We start from the raw sequence: 23,947 nt of genomic DNA on the forward strand, positions 1-23,947 counted from the left end.
CATGCATTGTACTTGTACATCTCTTTTGGAGCCCCTGTCAAGGCTAACATCAATCATAACAATGACAGCTAACATTTATGTAGCACTTGCTTGTGTCATGTGCCTGTTCTAAGTACTTTATATGTATTAACTTATTATTGCCTCAAAACGACTCTCTGAGGTAGGTACTCATTATACCCATTCTCACAGACAGAGAATGAGGCGGAGGCACCAGAAATTAAGTAGAGTGCCCAAGGTCACAGATCTAACAGGTTGTATAGCCAGAATACAAGCTAGGGAGGCTGGCTCTGGAGCCTTTACTTTACACCACACCATACGTCTCTTTGTGTAATTATCTGATTATATCTGACTCTTATTTCAGTCCCTAAGTACCATGAGAGTAAGTTTTTTGCTCACAACTGGCACATAGCAGTCACTCAATAAATATTTGCAGAATAAATTATTGAATGGTCAAAGATAAGGCTACTTCTGAGGTTTTGTCCTTACAATATTTTCTAAGAAGAAAGAAGACTAGCTGCCAGTCAATGCTGCATATGTGGCTTATGTTTAAACATGATCATTGACATATTCTGTATAATTTAATAAAATGACAAGCACTTGTCAGAAATGGTGCTTAAGAAGAAACCTAAAATGCAGACTTCTTTTCTGAACATGTCTATTGGGAATCAAAACAGATAAAAAGATATTTGGATGGAACTATAATTTGAACAAATGAAATGGCTTGTCTTCAGAAAAAAAGTATTATTTCTTTTCCTGTTATGTCTTAGACATTTAGGCAAGATCCTGTTGAGTTCTGTGATTCTACAGATGGGCTGGAGAGAAGAAACACTGTTACATTTCAGAAAGGCTGTTAACCCCAGCATGTTGTTCTATTGCAGCTTCAGTTTTCCTTACAAATACTCTCATAGCAGCTTTGAAAGATAAAAGATCTCAGGGTAGCAGAAAATAAAGCAAACAACAATATTATTTTTAATGAAGGCTGAAATCCCATGTCTGCATTGTTAGTCTCTAAATGGAATTTTAATTTCACCTTAAGACCTACCATAAATGGAATTTTCAGCAGCAGAATAAACAATTTTTAAAGGAGGTTTAAGACAAAAGAAAGTCATTTACTAAACTCCTTAGGGAACTAAAACACCTTCTAAAACTATGTTCACTGGAAAGCTATCTTTTCAGAAGCCTGTAGAATACAGTCTAAATTCTGATGAGCAATAACTAAGCTAAGCTGTCTGCTTACCCCCAGGACCTCTGGCTCTCCACGTATTCTCTAAGAAGATGGGCTGTCAGCCACACTGGGTAATTTGAGCTTTTCTCCAGTGCTTTCCTCCTGTAAATTTTTTGCTTACCTTTCAAAGGTGCTAATTAGCTCAGTAATTGGATTTCTGCCTTAACTGTCCAATTACATGAACATCAGCTCCGTAGCTCAAAGAGGAAACAGGGCTTATAACTCACTCCCCAATCTCAGTGGGAACATGCAATCCTGGTACACATTAGGCATGTGTCTGCATGCATGCTCTTCTTAGCACTTGCCTGACAAAGTCACTGTGCAGTGCTGAGTAATGCTGTCCTGAGCACTACAGAACAAGAGTCATGTAACAGGTCTCTCCACAGAAGTTGACTTACTGAGAAGCACCCCTCTCTTATGTTAACATGAAATGCAGACAGCAGGGCTGGCTTCTTCTCTTTAAACTTGGCCTTCTTGCTCCCTGGTCAGTCTCTCTATGTCAAGCACTTTCTTTCTCAGTTTCATCTGAGCAACTTAAATAATTTAAAAGTAACTTTCTATATTGATAATGCTTCAAATTCCCCTTTGTCAGTACACACAATCTACGGTAAAAGTTATCTCATTTCTTGGTGACAGAATATTGCTGGCTGGAGTGAGAAGTTTGGTGGGGGTCTGTTCATATGGCAAATCCTAGATGGAGTTAAAAATAGACTGTAATTCTATCCATAGGCAGGGCAACCTTAAAGCAATCTGAACAACGAGAAGGCAGCCAGAGTTTAAATACAAGGGCATTGTCTCCTTTAAAATTGATTATACACACAAGGTAGCGCTGGGTTTGTTTTTCCACCTTTCATTGCTGCTGCCACTAACAATTATATTAGTTCTTGCAAAGTCAGTGGCACTCTGCTGTCACCATGCAGCTCAGAATGATTTGGCATGAGACATTTCCTGAGGACATACTACTGTATAGTACTCAGGGTGGGCACTGCCTGGGGTCAGACCCTTCAGGTGACCTCTAGCCTTACTGAGCCTGGGTTTGACTTTTCTTGCATTTGCCCTGTAAGACCACAAAGCATAGCTCAGTTTGGCTGTTTCTTTGCTCAAGTTTGGCAGATTATCTTGGATAAAAATGGCTATGAGTGTTGGGTGTTTTCCTTCTACTGGATTTTGATACGAATTTTCAGTACTTTGAATGTTTTGAGCACGAACAACTTTGAGTTTTAAGAAAATTTTGTTGTTTCTTTATATTTCTTTTTTGTGTGTTTGTTTTTTCTGTTTTGTTTTTGTTTTTTTGCAACAGAGTCTTACTCTGTCACCCAGGTTGGAATGCAGTGGCACGATCTCGGCTTACTGTACCTCTGCCTCCTGGATTCAAGTGATTCCCCTGCCTCAGCCTCCCGAGTAGCTGGGATCACAGGCATGTGCCATCACGCCCAGCTAATTTTTGTATTTTCAGTAGAGATGGGGTTTCACCATGCTGGCCAGGAGTCTCGATCTCTTGACTTCGTGATCTGCCTGCCTTGGTTTCCCAAAGTGCTGGGATTACAGGCATGAGTCACCACACCCAGCCCTTTTCTTTATATTTCACCCAGTTTTCTTTAGTTGCCCCCACTAGGGAAAATTGGTTATAATACCTAGCATGTCATTACTAGAAACTGAACTACTACTGTCATTTGTAAGAATTATGAAAGGGTGAGCTCCTTTGTAATTGCCTAATATATAATCAGTGTTTCTCCATATTCCATGGGCACCTGAAAAGGTTTTTTTCATTTTCTGTATGTAAGTGTGTTTGTGCATGTGTATGCACATGCATGTGTGTATATGTTGTATATATATTGAATGTAACATATATTGAAGTTACATTATTAATTATGTTATTTATATCTTCTATACCCTTATCTAATTTTTGATCACTTGATTGGTCATGAACTAAGAAAAGTGAGTCATATTTTCTACCACTACTGTGTTTCTATTTTTTAAATAAAATTTCTTTTTTCCTTATAAGTTTTGCTATGTGAATTAATGTATTGTTATTGATAGCTTGTATTTAAACTGTGAATTTTAGTCTTTGGCATTATAAAATGTTTTTAATCCTAATGGTTTTTGTCACAAATACATCTGTGTTTAATATTAGGCCACCAGAGTAGCTTTAATTTGCTTGCACTTGCATAATGCATTCACTTATTCTTTTATTTTCAGCTTTTCCAAGTCACCATCTTTAAAGTGTGTCTTTTAATTGGGTGCCCAGGAAGCTGTATTTGGTCATAGTCCATCTTCATTGTTTATGTTATTATACTTTCTAATTGTATTTTTTTTTTTATTTTTAAACACATTACACTATAGTCTGATTATAAAATCATAAAGACCATACTAAAGAATCAGAAATTATAAGACAATACTACAAAAAACTTTGTACCAATAAATTTGAAAACATAAATGAAACAGGTAATCTCCTATGAAAGTGTAACATACTAAAAGTTACTGCAGAATGAAAACAAAAGAAGAGGCTGGGTACGGTGGCTCATACCTGTAATCCCAGTAATTTGGGAGGCTGAGGTGGGTGGATTACTTGAAGTCAGGAGTTTTGAGATCAACCTGGCCTACATAGTGAAACCCTGTCTCCACTAAAAATATAAAAATTAGCTGGGTGTGGTGGTGCACCATTGTAATCTCAGCTACTTGGAAGGCTGAGGCAGGAGAATCATTTGAACTTGGGAGGCAGAAGCTGAAGTGAGCTGAGATTGTGCCACTGCACTCCAGCCTGGGTGACAGAGCAAGACTCTGTCTGAAAAGAAAAGAAAAGAAAAAAAGAATAGCCCTGTAACTATTAAACAAACAGAATCAGTAGGTAAATAAATACCAAACATGGCTGGGTGTGGTGGCTCACGTCTGTAATCCCAGCACTTTGGGAGGCTGAGGTGAGTGGATCATTTGAAGTCAGCAGTTTGAGACCAGTCTGACCAACATGGTGAAATCGCATCTCTACTAAAATTACAAAAAACGTTAGCCGGGCATGGTGACACATGCCTGTAGTCCCAGCTACATGGGAGGCTGAAGCAGGGCAATTGCTTGAACCCGGGAGACAGAGGTTGTAGTGAGCCAAGATCATGCCAATGCACTCCAGCCTGGGAGATAGAGTGAGATTCTGTTTAAACAAAACAAAAAACAAAAACCAAACATACAAAAATACAAATATTTGATGAGAATGATTTAAAAAAAAGGAATAGAGGTGAAGGAAGAAAGAGAGGCAGGGAGAGAGAATGAGAGTGGAAGAGAGAAAAGAGATATAATACAAGGTAACTGTACTGAAAAATAGGAGCACAACTACATATTACTCCATTGCTGCTGTGTAGAATTCTTCTACTGGTAATACATACTGTTATAATTAGTATACATTCTTTCTGTTGCTTCTGAATGCTTTTAAGATTTCTTTTTTGTTATTAGTGCTTTGAAACCTCACTATTTTGTATAGAAATGTGAATTTATTTTAGTTAACTATGGTCATGACTTAGATTCCTAAATCTGAGGATTCATGTCTTTCATCAATTTTGAAACTTTTCTATTATTTTCTCTGAAAATTGTGCTTCTCCCTATTTGTTTTATGCCTTCTTCCAGGAACTTCTAGACTTCTAGTTGACATTTTTCATTTTGACCTCCAAGTCTCTTAATTTCTCTGGAATATTTCTCATTTCTTTATCTTTCTCTGTTGCATTCTGGCCGGTTTTCTTAGATTGACTGCTTAGCTGTTTTTAATTTACTATTTAACTTGTCTATTATACTATACATTTTATTGACTATATCCATTTGTTTTTATGAGTCATTTGTTCCAATTTGTCATTTTTTTCATAATATCTTGGCATTTTAGTTTTATTTCCTTTTATACAACTTTTTATTGTAAATACATATATGATTGTTTCTTTACTTATCTTTCACTTTGGAGAGCCAAAATCTGCATTTATTTCCTGATTCTTGTTTATGATGAATATTTTTCTCTTTTATTCTGTAGTACTGGATTGAAAGTTCCTTTCCACTCAGTTTTTATTGTGGAATTAGTTGAAGATATGTCATGTTCTTTAAGAATAATTTAACACTGACTTCATCAGGAACTCTAGGGATGTTACACACCAGTACCATTTTTGTGTTAACTTCTCAATGTGAGAATTTCTAAATATTGATAGTATAGTTTTGAACTCCAAACGCACATGTGACAAAAGATTAGCATTGTCCAGTCACAATGGAGACTTGTCCCACTCTTCCCTCTCTCTGACCAATTGAGATTCCTTGTTCCTTCTCTATGTTGGGTGTTTCACATCTTCACTGATGGGGAAGATCTTCAGGGCTCCAGCTTTATGTGGAAGTTTCAGTTGAAACTTTCTGCTTCTGTAGGACTAACACTTCATAACCTAGCCTGGCATAGATTTTAAAATGTCAGCCCCTTTATTACTGAGATCCACAGCCCTGACCCACCACTCACCCAATTCTCCCCAGCAGTAATAGTGGGTTTTGCTGTTTTCTGTTCCCTCTTTCTTTCTAGCCCTTGGGAATTTTCTAACTTTCTTGTTATGCTCAAACATATATCTAGAAGGAATTTTACCACCTATGATTTTTTGATATTTTTAGCAGGTGTGAAAGTTTTAAGATTATCTAATCTTGCTACAGCTCTGGAACTGAAAACTTCCAGACCAAATTTTCATAAAGAAAAGTTAATACAAGTTAACCATACTGAAAACAGGAGTACAACTACATATTACTCCACTGTTGCTGTGTAGAAGTCTTCTATTGGTCTTTGCGAGTTTTAGTCTTTTTAGTTTTAGTTACACCACTTTTTAGTTTTAGTCTTATACAACTTTTCAAAGTAATTAAGTTAAAAAACTAAAGTTTTTTTTTTTTTTTTTTTTTTCATTTTATGCTTATAAAGCTTGCTGAGTTTTATACCACTCTCTCTACAAGGATCTTATCATGACAGGGTCTGAATCAACATTTTATCTCTCTGATTACATTCCCTGAATGCTTTTCTGGTCTCCTCTATTCCCCTACAGATAAACTGCAAAATATGCTCAGCAACCACACTGTGTTCAGCCTACCTCAAGGTGAAGTTTCTAGGATTCTGTGTAAATATACATGTGTGCTCACAGGCAGCCATATGGGCATAATGAAGCAATTCTCTTACCTCCTAATGTTATTGTTAAAGTCTATTTCCTGAAAGTTTTGAGGCCTGCAATGAAAGAATACCCCATACAGAACATTGGTATTCAAAATATTATATTGTCGTAATGCCATATGAAACTGCAGTAGAGAAAGCTAAGCATGAATAAGAACAATGAATACATACAGATTGATTGTATTCTTCTGGAGAGATGGAGTTGGTGTATTTTTCCTTATTCCTCTACTTGGTACAACTAAAACCCTGGATTTTACATATAATAAAAACACCTTCTGAAAGGTAAAAGGAAAAAGCAGACCATCTGGGCATCATGGGATTCAAAGAAAAACACTGTGGTAAGTTTCTCTGTTTTTCTTTTTGCCTCATATAGCCCAGAAACACCTAGAGAAGCAAAAGAAGAAAAGAAAGGATCAACAAACCCCTGATCTGTCTAGCCTGAGACTCAGGAAAGGCACAGCCTAACAAGACAGAAAACTGTAAGTCATAACCCCTCTGTAACAGCCAAATTCCACAGATAAAACTATAGCCATATGCCTACCTGTACCAGTGACAGCAGAAGGAGGGAGACAAATTCCTAGGAAGATAGGGGTGGGTCCCTGATGAAATCTGACCTTCAAATCAAACACAAATTAAAGCCTGAAAACCAAGCTGCCAGTTCTGGGTAAAGTCCCTGACTGCAGTAAGAATTTCCTCCATGCCTTTCAGCCAATTGAATGGTGCTTTTCCCAGGTTGCTCATTGACCAATCAGCATGTACTCACCCATTCTGAGCCCATAAAAACCTGGGACTCAGCCACACTTTGGGAATATGCACCTTTAGGTAGGGGCTACCCACTTTAGGTCCCCTCTCCACTGACAGCTGTTGTGTCACTCAATAAAGCTCTTCTCTGCCTTGCTCACCCTCTGATTGTCTGCATAACCTCATTCTTCTTAGACACGAGACAAGCCCCTGGCACCTGCCAAATAGTGGGTGCAAAAGGGCTGTCACACATCCCTGGCCAGCTCTCTGAGCTGCAGGCAGTGGTGTGCTCCTGTTCACTAGACCAAGAAAGAAGAAGAGCTGTGATCCTTCTGGGGGCCCAGACCTCTGGGCTTTCTAAGCCAGAGCTGTGACATAGCTATCAAGCTCCCTTGGGGCTTCCTCCAGTTGCTGGTGTCTCTGAGTTTTTGGGTTCCACCATGTTCCCTTTGTCCAGTGACTGGCACTTAAGGCAGAAGCTGCTTGTGGTATGCCTGGTCCAGTGGCAGACTCACATGGACCAGGCATCTGTGCTGGCACCTGGAGCTGCCTGCCTGGCCCCACTGCAGCAACCTGTGTGCCTGGCTTTGTGCTGGGGTCAGACCTCACATCTGCTTGCCCACACACCCCTTACCATTCTGCCTTGGATGTGGGATGCAGGCCAGTAGCACAAGCCAAGCACAGCCTGCTGGGCTGAATGGGCGGAGCCATATCAGAGGTGCCATCTGTGGAGTCTTCTGCTGGTGAAGCAGGCCCCCAAAGAATCCTGTTACCAGCAAAGACTGAGTGAGGAACCTAGACTTCCTCCCTTGCCAGCCAATAATGAGGTGCCCCTTCCCCTCTTGCTGAGATGGTATCAAAAGAGACTGAGTTCAGACTTTCATAATTTTCTCGGGTAAGGAGACCACATGGAGGACAATAATGAGGTACTAGTATCCCTCCCATTCAGGAAAGTATCAATAAAGGCTTAGTGGGGAATCTGAACTCCCACCCCTTACCAAGCAATAACAAGAAACTTTCCATCTTCTCTCATCTCAGGAGTCAATAGAGGCTGAGTAGGGAACCTGGACATCTAACCCCGGCTGAAAGTAACAAAGCAGCAGCCCCTTTTCTCCTGCCAGAATAGTGTCAGAAACAGCTAGCTGAAACAAAAGTGTAAATATTATCCAGAGGCTCATAATACATAATAGCACCCAAAATGTCCAGAGTTGAATAGAAAATTACTTACAATCAGAAACAAACAAGAAGATCTTGAAATGAATTTAAAAAGATAATAGATGCCAAAATTGAGATGACAAAATTATCTGACAAATATTTTAAATTACCAATCATAAAAATGTTTCAATGAGCAATTAAGATCACTTGAAATAAATGAAAAAAGAGAGCTTCAGCAAAGAAAAAAAAAAAAAGACAGAGAGAGAGAAAGCCTTGGCAAGGAAATAGAAGATATAAAGAGGAATCAAACATATTTTATCGGTGAAAACTATGATAACTAATTTTTTTTTGAGACAGCATCTTACTCTGTCATCCATCCAGGCTGGAGTGCAGTGGTGCCATCTCAGCTCATTGCAATCTTCGCCTCCAGGGTTCAAATGATTTTCCCACCTCAACCATTGGGACTACAGGTGTGTGCCACCACACTTAGATAATTTTTGTATTTTAGTAGAGATGGAGTTTCATCATGTTGGCCATGCTGGTCTTGAACTCCTGAGCTCAAGCAATCCACTGGCCTCAGCCTCTCAAAGCGCTGGGATTACAGGCATGAGCTATAGTGCCCAGCAAATAACTAAAATTTTAAAAATGAAGTCCCCAACAACAGAACAAAGGGAAGATAAAAGAATCATTGAACTGGAAGACATAACAATAGATTGTTGTTTGCAATCTGAACAACAGAGATAAAATAGACTGAAGAAAAAAAATGAACAAAGTCTCCAAAACCCATGGGACTATAATTAAAGAACAAAAATCAGGGTCCTATAAGGAGAGATTTTGGAAATAAAGTTGAAGAAATTCACACCAAAACACATTATAGTGAGGCTTCTAAAATCTAAACACAAAGAAAAGCTCTTGAAAGCAGCCAGAAAGAAACACCATATCTACAGGGGAAAATTTCTGAATTATTGAAGATTTCTTATTAGAAACCATAGAGGTTGGGACAAAAGGGCACAACATGTTTTTAAGTGCTGAAAAATAATAACTGTCAGCCTAGATTCCTATATACAGTGAAGATATCCTTCTGGAATGAAGAAAATTTCATTCCAAGATATTCTTAAAGGAATAAAAACTGAGACTATGTCAACAGGTGTTCTACCCTGAAATAATAGGTAAAAAATGTTCTCTAAGAAAAGAAAAAAAAAGGAAGAAAAGAAAAGAATGAAACTTAAGACATAAGGAAGGAAAAAAAACACAATAAGCAAAAGTATGGGTAAATACAATAGACATTCTTGTCAAGTCTTCTAAATTATGTTTAAAGGTTGAATCAAAAATTATACAGTTGTCAATATAGTTCTAAATGTACATAGGGAAAATATTCATAACATCATAGTACAAGCAGGAAGCTAAAGGGACATGAAAATACTTCTATACTTCATTTGAAAAGGTTAAATGACAGCACCAAAAGATTTTGATCAGTTATTTATATATCATGTAATACCTAGAGCAACCACTAAAAGATACACTCAAAAATATATTATTTATTTAATAAACCAAAATGGAATTCTGAAAAATGTTCAAGAAACACATAAGAATCAGGGAAAAACAAATGGAAATTACAAACAGAGCAAACAAAAAAATTGGTAATGGATATAAGTCCTAATATGTTAATAATTACACCAAACATAAATAAAACAAGACAAATTAGCAAGTAGATTAAAAACTATGACCTATGCTGCCTATAAGAAATACACTTCAAATATGGTAACATAGCCCAACTGAAAACAAAAATGACAGATATATACTATGTAAACATTAATCAAAGAAATGATTATGGCTATGTCAATATCAGATAAATCAGACTCTACAAGAAAGAAATTTGCTAAGGACAGACACGAACATTGTATGATAAGAGGGTTAATCTACCAAGAAAACACATCAGTTCTAAATACGTTTAAGTCAAACACTCAATTGCAAAATATGTGAACCCAAAACTGATAGAACTGAAAAAGCAGACAAATCCACAATTACAGATGGAGACTTCAACACCCATGACTTAACAACTGATAAAAAGACCAGACAGAAAATCAACAATGATATAGAAGAACTCAATGACACTATCAACCAACATTACCAATTCAACATTTATCGCACACTCCACCCAACAACAGTAGACTCCACATTCTTTTCAAATGCCCACAGAGAGTGTACCAAGATAGACCATTTTTCTGGGACATAAAATGATCTCCACAAATTCTTAAAATGTGAAATCATATAGAGTTTGTTTTCCAACCATAATGCACTTAAACTAGAAATACATATCACAAAGAAAACAAGAAAATATCCAAACATTTGGAAACTGAACAACATAATTCTAAATAAACCATGGATCAAAGATAAAGTTTCAACAGAAATGGAAACACACACACACACACACACACACACACACACACACACAGAGAGAGAGAGAGAGAGAGAGAGAGAGAGAGAGAGAGAGAGAGAAGAAACAGACATACATTGAACTGAAAGAAAATGGAGATAAAGATATCAAGATTTGTCTAACAAAGCTAAAGCAGTGTTGAAAGAGAAATCTATAGCACTAAATATACACATTACAAAAAGTATCAAATTCATAGTCTATGGCCCCACCCCAAGAATCTAGAAAAAGAAGAGCAAAGAGATCCCGAAGCAAGCACAAGAAATGAAATAAAAAGCAAAAACTGGTGGAATTGAAAAATAAATGAGAAAATCAAAGAGCAAAGAGCTGGTTCTTTGAAAATATCAATCAATAACACTGACAAATCTCTAGCCAAACTGACAAAGAGAAGAGAAAACACAAATTACAAATAACTGTACACACTACAGACCCTCCAGGTATCAAGAAGAAAACAGGGAATATTACAAATATTTTTACACACATGAATTTTACAATCTAAATGAAATGGACCAATTCCTCAAAAAAAAAAATCCACCAATTACCATAACTTGCCCATTATGAAATACATAATTTAACAGCCCTGTAACTGTTAATGCCATTTAACTAGTAACTTAAAAACTCCCCACAAAATGAATCTCCAAGCTCTGAAGGCTTCACTGAAGAATTATACCACATGTTTAATAAAGAACTAACAACAATTATACTTAACCTCTTTCAGAAATTATAAAAAGAAGAGATACTTTCCTATTTATTTCATGAAGCTAGTATTACCCTGATACAAAAACCTGACAAAAACAGTATGAAAAATATAAAAGTAAATATCTCCCATGAATACAAATCTAAAAATCCTTAAAAATATATTAGCAAACAAAATTCAGCAATATGTAAAAATAATTATATACCACAACAATGTGGGCTTATTCCAGGGATGCAAGGCTGGTTCAGTGTACAGAGAAATCAGTCAATATAATCCACTATCCCTCACATGGTTAAGAAGAAAAATCACATATTCATGTAGATAAACACAGAAAAAAGCAATTGACAAGGCTCTTATGAGTTTTTTTAGAAAACTCTCAGAAAAATAGAATTAGATGGGAATTTCTTCACTTGATAAAGACCATCTATAAAAACCCACAGCAACACTGTACTTAACGGTGACAAATTGAATTCCTTCCCCATAAGATTGGAAAAACTGCAAGGATGTCCACTTTAGCTGCTTTTATTATTTTTATTTATTTTTTAACTTTTAAATTCAGGGGTACATGTGCAGACTTGTCATATAGGTAAACTTGTGTCATGAGGGTTTGTTGGACAGATTATATCATCACCCAGGTATTAAGCCTAGTACCCATTAGCTATTTTTCCTGATACTCTCCCTCCTCTTACCCTCCACCCCCTGATAGGTCCCAGTGGATGTTTTTCTCCTCTCTGTGTCCATGTGTTCTCATCATTTACCTCCCACTTATAAGCGAACATGAAGTATTTGGTTTTCTGTTTCTGTGTTAGTTTGCTGAGGATAATGGTTTCCAGCTCCATCCATGTTTCTGCAAAGGATATGATCTCATTCTTTTTATGGCTTCATATATGTACCACGTTTTCTTTATCCAGCCCAACTGATGGGTATTTAGGTTGATTCCATGTCTTTGCTACTGTGAATAGTGCTGCAATGAACATACATATGCATATGTCTTTATGATAGACTGATTAATATTCCTTTGGCTATATACCTAGTAATGGGATTGCTAGGTCGAATGGTATTTCGTTTTTAGGTCTTTGAAAATCACCACACTGTCTTCCACAATGTTTGAACTAATTTACACTTTCTCTCTTCAACTTCTTCACATTCCTTTCTCTCTGCAACTTACCAAGATCTATTGTTATTTGACTTTATAATAATAGCCATTCTGACTGGTGTGAGATGGTATCTCACTGTGGCTTTGATTTGCATGCCTCTGATGGTTAGTGATGCTGAGTTTTTGTTTTTTTTTTTTTTTTTTTCATATGCTTGGCTGCATATACCTTTCTCACAAAGTCTTCCCTGACTACATGCAAATAAGCTCCAATGATGCAACCTCTAAAACCAATGATAATAAATTTAGAAAGTACCCTACTAAGACATTTCAAAATATAAAAGAAATGCAAGGTATTAAATTACTCTTATTTTTATTGGGTAATTTTTTTTCTAATTCTCATGTATATAATTATTTTTACGTGATTGGTCACTTTTCATTCAAAAAGTCATGAAGGGGAGCATCTGCCTATTTAGTTGAGTTTATGGGGAGAGCCACACACAGCAATCCATACATGAAAGAGCATTATGAGACCTATGGGGTGGAGATGATGACAGAATGTTTCCAAAGTGACAAGAAAAAAAGAGAATGTTTTGCTATATTCACAGCGTATGTTATACTAAAATAGATTGTGTCAAATCTTGACTCTAGGAGCACAGGCACAAACTTCGACAGAAAATGAGTTCACTCATCCCTTCTCGACCCTCACTGGTGTTTTATATTAATTCCACTCATGAATCAAGAGCCCTGTGTACCAAGAAGCAGCAACTCTATGGAAGGCCTGGGCAAGGTCTTTGATTTCAATAAAGCAGGATTAAAGTCAGTCTTAGAAATATGTGCAGAGTAACAAGATTAAACAAGCACATGATTATCAGAATCCTATAGAATGAGTCTCATAGAGTCTCAAATGCAAAAGTCTCCCAGTACCTACGGTGGTCTGCTGTTAATAACACAGAATGAGAGCACACTGTGGAGTGGCCTGTCACAGTCACTTGGAGTATTGGCTGATCTCAGGGAAGACGTTTTAATTAGAGGTGCTCAGGATGCCTGGCCTTGGGGAGTCAACCCTCACTGTCCAGATGCTCCAAATCTTCCTAAGAAATCTTTATTTGAGCCATGTAATAAAAGATTTTAAGATAATGTAAATTTAAAAGCTGCTTATTTCCTGCCTTCCTTTGTTTAGAATAAATCAGTCCCTTCTCTAACACTTTCCTAAAAGCTGGACAAACTAAGGATCATCCTCTCACTTGCTATCGTGATTCAGAACAGGGTTCTGCCCTCCTGCTGTACAAGGCTTACACTCCCTGCAACCATCCATCAACCCGAATCACTCACAAAGCCTCGCTCCTGGGTGACCTTGAAGAGTCGGCAGCACCAGAGAGCTGGGAAGCAGCTGGGCACGTTCGACGACTCCCTGCAGTCGGATGGTCTGTTACACTATTCTGCACTTTTCAAATACTTTAATTGCTCAGCAAAAACTAACAGGACACTGAGCAAAATTATGCACCACAGCACAATGCATAATAAGCTCAAAGCAATGCTGTCTGAGAAATTCAATACACTGGAGTTCCTCAAAAGCAGCACCCTTCTGGAATAGAGGTGTATAATAGCACATTTTCATATCTCAAGTGTCAAACCTTACATGTAAGAGTTTTCTTATCCGTCAGTAAAACAGTGGGACGGGGTCAGGTTCATAATTTGGATTCTCAGAAGTGACAGCATTCAGACACAGACCTGTGAGGAGATTCCAGGTGAGGAAATCTGAGGCAGAGAGGAAAGTAGAAGGACTGGTCTAAGTCACAGGGACACTGGTGATTGAGCTAGGGGAGCTCAAACTCTTTTGTCTGCCACTCAGCCCTGGAGGTACAACAGGGTATGGATGCCAGCACCTTCTCTGGCATTCCAGGCTACTTAGTGATGCAGAATTATGGCAATAAAGGTATGCTTTTGTGCTGTTACTCCCTAAAAGTAAAAGATAAGAGAGAAGGGTTCCTTTGATAAAAGCCATCACTTGCTTTCATTTGGAGTCTTTTGATTTCAAATGACAGAAACTCAATTCAGAATGGCTTAAGCAAAATAAAAAATTCAGTGGCTCATGAAGCTGAAAGGTCCTCTGGGGCTCGGTGGACTCAGGGGATAAGGGAGTGTCATCATTCTCTGTATCCCTTGGCCCAGGCTTTCTTTGTGTTTGCTGTGTACTCAGGACTGTCCTTGCTTTGTGGTGTGAAAGAACTGCTAACAGCAATAGGCTTGCACCCTACACCACCAAGTCCAGTGGGAAGGAAGGGGTTTAACTTCCCTGCTGGTCCCCCACACCCTAAAGTCCTGAAACTCACTCTGGATAGGCAGGAACAACAGATGTCTGGGACACCCGGCTTCACACCTTGTCTTTCTCTTGCTTTGGCCCTGTTGGCCATAGTCTCACATCCTTGTCTGTTTCCCGCTTGCCTATGCCCTAATGTAAGTCTTCCCAGAGTGAAATGAAATATGAGGCAGGCACTATCCCACTGTCACTTCCCAGGTTTGGCCCATATGTCCCCAGCCAGCTGGGTGAGATTTATTGACTTTAAAGTTTGATCACTTTTTCAGTACCTCAGTCTTGACATCTCTATATTATCATACGTAACTATGTTTTTTTCCCCTTTCCACTGGTTTCTCCTTACTTCTGTTTCTTTTGGAAAGTTCAAGAACTGGTCCATACTTAGGCCTTACTTGTCAATCTCAGGATGTGCTGTCTCCCCAAACATGATCCTGTAGTAGCTAAACCATGTTAATGCTGAAACAAGTCATTTTTATACACACACACACACACACACACACACACACACACACACACACACCTTGTCTTAGGAACTTCAGGCTGCTATTTAAAAAATACTGCAAACCTGGTGACATATAAACAACAGAAATATGTTGCTCACAGTTCTGGAAGTCCAAGATCAGGGTGTCAGCATGCTCAGGTTCTACTAAGGGCCTCTTCCAGGTTGCAGAATGCCAAATTCTCATTGTATCCTCCCATGGAGGAAAAAGGGGCTAGAGAGCTCTTTGGGGACCCTTTCATGAGGGCACTAATCCCGTGCGTAAGGGCTTCATTCTTGTGATTGAATCACCTCCCGAAGGCCCCACCTCCTGATACCACCACACTGTGGGTCAGTAGTCTTGGTGAGCTGCACTGGTTCTGGCCTGCAGTGGTTTTGACCTGTCCTGCCACTCTGAGCACTGCCATAGGGCTCTGAGCTGCAGCTGCTTTCCTTTCCAGACAGGCCTTTCTGACCACACAGGGCTCTTGTGATTGTGCCTCACTTTCAACGCTCTCATGGGCAAATGCATTAACTGGCATTCTCTGACTGTGTGTGTGTGTGTGTGTGTGTGTGCGTGTGTGTGTGTGTGTCCTCTGAGAGGCTTCAGGATATAACGGGAAGCGTTCAGGGCTTGGAATAAGACCAGCTCTGGGTTAATATCCTGGCTCAGTTGCTCACTTGTTCTGTGACCTTGGGCAAGTTCTTTAACTTCCTTGAGTTTCTTTTTTCTGATTTGTTAAATGAGAAAAATGAAATTCTGCTTCCAGAGTGAATGCCAGGACTGAAATGAATGTTTTAGTGAAGATGAGCAGATGTTCAATAAATATAAGATGAGGATCGCCATTGTTACTGCTGCTACTACTGCTCCACTCCTACTACTGTGATTATTATCACTAAGAATAAGAGGTCCAGGGCCCAACATACTCCTAAGTATGGGTCTGAAAGCTCTAATAGACTTCAGATTTCTGATAAAAGAGATTCATGACATTTATCTCAGCAGTAACTAATATCAGGGCATTGAACAAATAAAAATGTGTTGCGTTCCTTGTCATGGTATATCCAGGCACCTTGCAAACATACCCAAATAAATTATGGGAAAATATAACTGCAAGTCAATATATGTAAATCCCTCTCTGGTATTAACTTTGAGGAAGGGCAGCTTTTAATTACAGAGCTGCATTGTACTATTAACCCATAAGCCAGAATAAGCTGCCTGCTTTGTACTTAAGAAAAAAAAATTGCCTTTTAAGAAGCTCAGTGCTTTGCAAAGATCTTACAAGTCACCCTTAAAACAGCTTAGTGGGTAGAAAGCATTCAGCAATATTCATTTGGAAAAATTTAAAAAATAAACTGTGAAGTTAAGAACTTCTTCTTCTCTCTTTGATTGCCTGATCAAGTCAGGTATCCCTGACTCCATCTTGTTCACCATCATTAACAAATCATGAATGAAGCACCAGACGGTGACAGGTAATCCCATCTTCTGCCAAAATGAGGGGGCTGGAGGGATGAAAGATGACATGAATGAAACTGACTTCTATGGGCTGGATTGTTGAGTTAAAACCAGTAAGATGAGAGTTGATAGAGGAAATGTAAACTTGCTGTCTTCAGTAAACCACACTCACACATAAGATTAGGATGATGAAGGCTCAGCTCAACAAATGTTTTGTAAAATAATGAGACATTTTAGATTTTAAGAGGCATGAACGAGAGCAGGACATCTGGTTTGCAGAAGTAACAGGTCCTTCTACTGAGAACTACTTAGATCACTTCAGAAGCAGGGTGAAGGTCGGGAGGGTTAGGGGAAACCCAGTAAACATCTGGATGAGGCTGACTAGGATTCCCAAGGTCTAGACCATTTCACAGAGGAACAGTTTGTACCATTAAGCTTGAACAGAGGGTGGCAAAGGCAGGAGAGTGCCTCTAAACAGGTAAACAGCAGCAGGTGTAGGAACGGCAGGGTTTATCCAGGGGATACCACAAGGAGCAAATTCAACTCAATGAAGAGCCCACAGCTGTAACAACACTCACAAGGGGCTGCCTAGCAAGGCACAAGATCTGCTCCACCAGCAGTGAGAAGAGGCTGGATGGTCCAGAGCACAGAGGGGTACCGTAATTCCCAAGTGTCTGCAGCTATGCTCACGTCTATATTACAGACCAAGAAGGGGCTGAAAAATAACACAGTGAGATCCACGAGAGCTCACTAAGACTAGTTAAAATGTTTGTATCATTTATTCTGTTGTTAGACGAACCACAAAACAGTGGGACTTAGAGAGCCTATTATTCCACAAAGGCAGCTGTGATGCTTGAAGAACAGAACTGGGGCTCGGTGACTGGCCAAGGTATCGAAATAAACACGGTGCCTCAAAAGGAAAATAACATTTATAGGGCATCTCAGAGCAGGCTGGCTGTGGATGTGATGGTACACAATCCAAAATGTATCATTCCCCTGCTGATTTGATTGCGTTCTGCCATTTCAGAAAGGACTTCAGGTAGATTGCAGGGATACATAATATATGTAATATATGTCTAGTTACAACTGAATTAAAAGCTGAATGAGAAAAGATAGAAATTTAGGAAAGGAAAATGAAATGGGGTCAGGAATAAGGATGGGTATGTTGTACATAAAAATGACCTACACATTTACCACAGCAAACCATATCTCATTTGGTATGTATGACTTCTGAGGAGTCATCATCTCATGTTACAGATGAGTTAACTGAGGCTCACAGACAAAGTAATTTCCTAAACACCTAACCAAGCATATGTGTTGGAAGTTTAATTGTGGTTTGACCTACCTCAAAGCTCATGCTCTCTCATGTTCTACTGTTGCCTCAGTAAGAGCTGAGATTTAGGTGGAACCAATTATCTTCTCACCAAGCAAGGCAGGTCCAAGGATACAGATGCAGAGTTGATGCTTTTGCAGACCATTCACACAGAGTGATCCCTGATAGGGAAAGCCTAGCACAGTGCACTTGCATAGATGATGCTTATTACACATCTGTTGTAAAGGATAACACCCAAAACAACGTATCATTTTAAAACCAATCTGGATAGAATTCTAGAAATGTAGCCATCATGAAAGCTTTATTTTCCTTTCATCTAGCATTGTAGGTCTAATGTTTTTTACATTTTATAGAAGGTTTTTGACATATCAAAACAAAATCCCTGTTAATGGGAGTTTTCATAATTTAGAAAGCTGAAAATAGTCAACTCCTTTAGAACAAAGATGTTGCTGAGACAACTGGGCACACGTGTCATATAATTTCTGGCCTAAACATTTATTTCATGTTAATGACAAAGTTTGGTTATTTAGTGACTGTTTATATACAAAAAGCAGGATGATAAATCATAACATCAGAATGTGTTTCTAAAATCCTCTGACCTTAGGGGGATATATAAACACAAAGCATTATTATATACTGCATTTGCTATTGTTGCCTGGAATTAAAATAAAGATGCTAGGCAGAGCTCATCAAGATTTTTTTTTTTTTTTTTTTTTTTTTTGAGACGGAGTCTCGCTCTGTCACCAGGCTGGAGTACAGTGGTGTCACCTCAGCTCGCTTCAACCTCTGCCTCCTGGGTTCAAGGGAGTCTCCTGCCTCAGCCTCCCCAGTATCTGAGATTACAGGCACCCACCACCATGACTGGCTAATTTTTGTAATTTTTTAGTAGAGATGGGTTTCGGGGTTTCACCATGTTGGCCAAGATGTTCTTGATCTCCTGATCTCAGGTGATCTGCCTGCCTCGACCTCCCAAAGTTCTAGGATTACAGGCATGAGCCACAGTGCCCGGCCCAAGACAGATTTTAAAGACCTTACTAGTCAAGACCACATCAGTCTAGCAGAGAGTGTTCTCACTCCAGCAAATGTGAAGCCAGACTGGTATTTCCATTTCCTCTGACATAATATTAGACTTAATTCACTTAAGAAATACTTACAGAATACCTACTTTTTGCAGGTATACAAAATGAAAAATAAACAAGGCATACAAAAATGAAAAATAAACAAGTTCAGAATTGAAGGCATACATAGACTATATCAATCCTGGGCAGAATTTACTGATCGCCATAGTAGCAAATTCATTTTCCAAACATGACTGCTACAGTACCTCTCCATCCTACAAATCACTCTTGAACCTTACCATGTATCCACCAAGAAGCAGAATATAATTCCTCTTCCTTTGAATCTGGGTGGGTGACTGATTTACTTGTAGACAACAGAATGAGAGAGAATCGATGCTGCAAAACTTCTAAGGCTAGGCCAGAAAAATTAATGCAACTTTTATTAATACCTTACTCACTAGAAAACTTATGCTGACCTTGAGGCCACCATGCTCTCAGGAAGCCAAAACTATCACTTACCTAGAAACTACATGGAGAAGTTCTGAGAATACACGAAAAGAGAGAAAGATGTCCAGTTAGTCCCCAGCAGTTGTAATTCTCTAGTTCAGTCCCAGTCACCACCTTTACAAAGGACCCCAAATCGCAACCACTCAGCTCAGCGATTCCCAGATTCCTGACCCATAGAAGCCATGAGTTATGACAAATTGTGTGCTGTTGTTTTAAGACAAAAACTAAGGTTTACAGAGATTTGTTATTAAGTAATAGATAACCAGAACATAAAAGCAAACTGTTACAGGACTTTAGGAAAGGTAATTTTTAATTGGGGTAAGAGCTGCCATTTAAATTGGGCTTTGCCAACTAGGTATAGACAGAAAAGGAAGAGGTTGAGAGAGGTAAGGTCATTCTATATGAAGGGTACAATCCAAGGAAAGTTTTCGAACGGAAATTCACAGTATGTGATGTGTGGGAAAGTGTTGCAGGAGATGGGTTGGAAAGTTAGAGAAAGAAGGGTCTGTATCTATGCTTTCCAATAGGGTAGCTTCTCATCACAAGTGGCTATTTAAATTTACGTGAGTTAAACGTAAATGGAATTTGGCCAGACAAGGTGGCTCATGCCTATAATCCCAGCACTTTGAGAGGCTGAGGTGGGCAGATTACCTGAGGTTGGGAGTTCAAGACCAGCCTGACCAACATGGAGAAATCCCGTCTCTACTAAAAATACAAAAGTAGCCAGGCATGGTGGTGCATGCCTGTAATCCCAGCTACTCAGGAGGCTAAGGCAGGAGAATCACTTGAACATGGGAGGTGAAGGTTGCATGAGCTGAGATCATGCCATTTCACTCCAGCCTGGGCAACAAGAGCAAAATTCCATCTCAAAAAAAAAAAAAAAAAAAAAAAAAAAAAAGAAAAGAAAAGAAAAGAAAAAAAGTAAATGGAATTTAAAATTTAGTTCCTTGGTCAGACTAGCCACATTTCAAGTGCTTAGTGGCCCTGTGTGGCTGGTACCTGCCATACTGGAGAGCACAGACACAGAACATCATCTAGAACTTCCTATTGGACAATGCTGGTCTACATGGCATTTCTCCCTGTTCCTCAGGCACAATGAGCCCCTGCAGGCTTTTGAGGAGAAGAGTGATATGCTGAGAGCTGTGTTTTAGGACAGCTATCTTAGAGATATATGTGAGCAGAGAGCAGCAAGCAGATTAGTTAGGAGGCTAGGGTTAAAAGGCAGACGGGACACATTCATCATATGCCCTCGTGAGGCACAGAATCAGGCAACAGGAAGTCTGCAGGTTTTAGGACAGGCCAGTTCGGGGCGAAAAGGGACTAGCCATGGTTATCAGGTCACTGGTGATTACTTACCACTTCTTTAGAGTATGAAAATGGTTTTGTTACACTGCAGCTCTCACTAGAGACCTGCACAAACAAAAGTCAGCTTTCAAAGATCTGCAATAAAAACCAAGGGACTGGAAAGTGAGGGAGCAGGGGTGAAATGAAAGAGGAAGCCAGGAGAGGGGACTGCTAGGTATCCTTCAACACACACACCCAGACTGGTGGCAGCAGTTCACGGTGGGAAATGTGCTCACTGGAGCTCCAGAAGAGAATGTCTTTTCAGGAGGCCCTTTTAAAGTGACGGAACAACTAGTACAAAATTAAACAGAGTAAACTACATTATCTGACTGGTCCTTTGTATCAGACCCAAAAGATGGTCATTAGAACGGCCACATACAAACTCTCCAGCCAGAACGCTAAAACTCATGAATTTGGATTTGCAACAATAACAAAAAAGTTTTAAATAGATAGAATGAGCTTTCCAGAGTGTTTGTGAGGATCCAGATGAGATTTCCTGCCATTCCCTTTTCTGGTAGCCACCACTCTACTGTCGTGATTTCCATCCACTGATCTTTTTCAGCAGATGGACCAGAGGATACTGTGTTCTGATGCCTTCACAAAAGGCAACAACAGACCTTCAGCAGACTGGGTTTTGCACCAAGAACTGTCTCCTGCAGTGGAATTGAAAATTTCCTTCCACTTGGCTCCTTCGGAAAAACCTAGGAGAGGGCAGGTATCCTTGTACATACCCACGAGAAGGGCATCCAGAGGTAGACAACCCATATACACATACAGGGAACCTAGTGCTAATATCTATGTTATTTACTGATGAAAAGAACAAACATGGCAGAATCAGTTCTTTGTGGGACTGAATAAACATAAATCTTGTTCTAGAAGCCCATATGTTTAAGCAACCCACATAAACTGACAATTCAGACCCAAACATAACACCCTAAAAGGATGGCTGAATTTTGGAAGTATGGAGATTAAATAACAAAACACATAACTCCTTTAGTGCCACCCTCCAGTGTAGTCTCCACACAAAGATTCCCCTTTCCACCCAGGACACTTAAAATCCTTTCTGATTCAACTGAGAGGTGTTTTACTTCTATTGAATCTTACCATGCCAGAAAGACTGATTCCCTCTCTGAGAATAGGAGACAAAAAGAAACCTTTTATACTGAGGACTACGTTTAAATATGTTGTACTTTCCTTCCCTGTTTAGATGAAAGCATGAGAAAATGCCCCTCCTCTTATTTACAAGTATTTGCACTTTCCAGAAGTGTGACTTTCATAGCTCCAAAAAAGGTCCCCCAAATTCTTTTCTCCTAAAAAAGCTTAAAGAGAAGCAAACTCTGATCATTTTCTTGTACTCTCTGGCTCTGTAAATATGCATGTCTTTTTAGACCAATGCAAAAGGGCAGCCTTGTGATGTGTGAATTTCAAGATGACTTTACTTTTATTGCAAAAATTTACCTCTCTTAGAAGACAAGAAATCTGCCAGAAACCTGAGGGACCTCCTTCCACTTCTCAGTGACCCAAAGTAAGGCTCACTGGTTTGGTTAGTTTTCACCAGGGCACCCCTAAACATGAGACTGTCCGAAGAAGATACCCCTGAGTCATGGTAAACACCTACTAGCATGGGTCAAGCTGGGACAGGAACTTCTCTGCAGAGTGGTCAGAGAAAAATCATCCTAGCTCAGGCTGACGCGGTGCTTACTTTGCGCCAGCCCCTGTTCTTGGTGTTTTACATATGTTAATTCATTTTCTCCTCACAGCAAGTCTATGAAGTAGGTCCTATTATTTCACTGCCATTTTACAAACGAGGAAAAGGAGACCTGAAATGATCACTGTTAAGTGGGAGAGATGAGGTGTGTGAACTCAGGCAGGCTGTGTTCTAATCCCTAAGCCACACCACCTGTACCAGAAGGATGCACATTTTATAAAACCATATCTCGGGAGAAACATGAAACCACAGTTCTAACTTAATGATGGCCTCTTTGAGACATAAATCACACGTTGTAAAGTGCTAGCTTTCTGCAAAATGTAAACAAAAAATGGAAAAAGCATTAGGATTTAAGAGTAATAAATAGCATGCCTGTAATCCCAGCACTGTGGGAGGCTGAGGTGAGTGGATCAGGAGTTCAAGACCAGCCTTGCCAAGATGGCGAAAACTCATCTCTACTAAAAATACAAAAATTAGCCGGGCATGGTGGCAGGCGCCTGTGATCTCAGCTGCTTGAGAGGCTGAGGCAGGAGAATTGCTTCACCCAGAGGCAGAGGCAGCAGTGAGCCAAGATTATGCCATTGCATTCCACCCTGGGAGATAGAGTGAGACTCTGTCTCAAAAAAAAAAAAAAAAAAAAAAAAAAGGTAATAAATGGCACAAGTCTGGCTAATAAATTAGGGCAGAGGAGACTGAAATGGAAGACCTGCCCCAACGCATGGAGCAATCCAAAGGTCTCTCCTAGCTGAACACCTCCAGGTACACGTGCTTTCCTTCCCTGCTAGCTGTTCTCAAGACCTTCCCCGACAAACTACTAAGAGATCTTTACAATTACTTGGTGAACTATCACTTCTCTCTTCTTACCTACCCTTAAGAATAACACTCCTACTTCATCAATCACCAATTGCTTAAGGAAATTTATGACCGGTCCAAACAGAGAAGAAAAAGTGAAGAAATCATCTTTCCGTTTATGCCACAAGTCTTCTGGCACTCAGAAATTGGTCTTCTCTTTTCCATAGAGCTGTGATAACTCCATACTTATACAGGACTACCTATTTAGAATGCTCCCCGAAGGGATGCTACAGAGAGGAAAAACATGTACCATCCAGGAGCCATCTTGCCATATCAAAGGACATTTACAACGGCTTGTTAAACAACCTTTCCCTAGGTCACCTACTAAAAATTGGCAGTGATAACTCATTTTCCTTCACAACTGGTGAAACCTGGACAAGTATTTGCT

At 39.3% G+C, this 23,947-nt stretch overlaps 1 protein-coding gene across 1 annotated transcript in view; it reads right to left on the reverse strand.

Moving 5' to 3' along the window:
* PCNX2 (pecanex 2) overlaps window positions 1-23,947 on the reverse strand; it is a 291,889-nt gene that overhangs the window by 72,655 nt on the left and 195,287 nt on the right. The window lies entirely within an intron of this gene.

The sequence above is a fragment of the Saimiri boliviensis genome, chromosome 14, assembly GCF_048565385.1.
Source record: "Saimiri boliviensis isolate mSaiBol1 chromosome 14, mSaiBol1.pri, whole genome shotgun sequence".
Lineage (NCBI taxonomy): Eukaryota > Metazoa > Chordata > Mammalia > Primates > Cebidae > Saimiri > Saimiri boliviensis.